The 1,650-nt window shown below is 49.2% G+C and overlaps 1 protein-coding gene across 1 annotated transcript in view; it reads right to left on the bottom strand.

Moving 5' to 3' along the window:
- Csmd1 (CUB and Sushi multiple domains 1) overlaps window positions 1-1,650 on the bottom strand; it is a 1,642,653-nt gene that overhangs the window by 1,090,095 nt on the left and 550,908 nt on the right. The gene's annotated exons all lie outside the window — the stretch shown is intronic.

Raw genomic sequence — 1,650 nt, 5'->3', positions numbered from 1 at the left:
CCTCCCCCTTCCTCCTCCTCTCGCCCACCCCGTGTGAGCCGCGCCAGCCTAGCGCTCTTTCTGGCTGCGCCCACATTTCTGCCCCCTGCTTGTAGTTCAGCACATGCCGTTTCTCACGCATGCAGCTGAGCTATTTCTCGGTGAGCCCAAGGAGCCACTTTGTCCCCTGTGGATGTGGGCTCTGTCGCTCGGGCCCTGCAGAGCAATGGCTTCCATTGCTAAGATCATTGGCCATATGGATTCCTCCTTCTTTTGATTTTTAAAAAATTTTTTAAATCTTTTTTTTTTCTACTTTGGATACAATAAAACTTAGAAATGATACAGAGTTTCAAAACAAGATGATAAGAAATCAACCGTGGTTGTTACATTGCTTACTGTTATCTTCAAAGCAGTTGCTCAGATTACCCGATACAGGCATAAGGTTGATTTGAAAAATTAAGCATTCATTGCGCCTGTCAGTAGCCCAGCAGAGACCGCAGGGTGATCACCTGAGCCTCGCTGTGTGCACACGCATATATTTCTTCTCCGTTCCCTTCCTCCTTCCCTTTCTCCTTTCCCTCATCCCAGTGTTCTTTCCTTTTGAGCAAGTTCTTTCCCTTTTATAGTGTGTACTCTCCCTTCAGATTGTATTTCCTCTTTCACGTTCGTTTGCACGTGTGGGTCTGATGTACTCCCTTGAGAGTATGCTCTCTAGCTGCATCCATTTACCTACAAAAGTTTCAAGTTTATCCCTCTTCATGGCTCAGCCATACTCCATTGTACCACAGTGCCCTGTCTTGCTCATCCAGTCCTCGGCTGCTGGGCGTCTGGGCTGTTTCCGGGATCTGGTATGACACGTCGTGAACATGAGTGCACACATATTGTGGCCGCGAAGATTTTTGTTCTTCTCCGCAGGGCTCGCCATTGACTATTGGATAGGATGCAAGGTGGAGTTTCAGGCAGTGTGCTATGGTGCAGTCTCCACCCCACACAGAGGGGCCGAGGCCGGCCCAGGCAGGCTTCGCGGTGCAGGGAACCACGCAGTGCCCTGGCTGAGGCCTCGAGCCTCCCTTCTGCATCTCTTGCAGTCAGGTTTCCACGCACAGAACTGACTGCACGTCTTCCAAAGGGCCAAGTGAGTGCAGGAAGAGAATTAACCCAAGGCCAGTAATTAAAGCCACTTCCACGCCAGTGCCAAGTGGGCTGTGGCCGGCAGGGGCTGCGTGCCCTGGCAGGAGCGGCAACAGAGGTGGGCCCAGACCTGCCTCCTGCCTCCGACTTGGGAGAGATCAGTTCATTGTCTTTTAATCACCGCATCTGCATTCTTTGAAATTATTTCAGTTTTCCATGTGGAGGAGTTAGGATTTTTCCCTTAAAACACAAAGGAGTCAACTGAACAAATTTAAAACATGCTCAATGATCTTGTTTGGACCCAGGAGACTGGTTTACAGGTGGCTCTGCGCATAGTCCTTGACTATAAATAAGGCACTCCAGGAACAGCCCAGGTGGCTTGCAGTGCCCGGGTCCCATCATCTGCACAGCCGTGAGCTCGGGGAAACTCTTCGCTAGAATCTCATGTTGCTAAATAGGTAAGTATGCTTCTACAAACATTTTATCCCTTGCATAATTTTGATTTATAATACTTTGCACTTGGCCTATATAAATAATTAG

This window comes from Octodon degus, unplaced genomic scaffold (assembly GCF_000260255.1).
Source record: "Octodon degus isolate 3935 unplaced genomic scaffold, OctDeg1.0 scaffold00155, whole genome shotgun sequence".
In the NCBI taxonomy this organism is placed as follows: domain Eukaryota; kingdom Metazoa; phylum Chordata; class Mammalia; order Rodentia; family Octodontidae; genus Octodon; species Octodon degus.
Note: the sequence above shows the minus strand (reverse complement) of the source record. Positions and strands in the feature narration are given on the sequence as shown.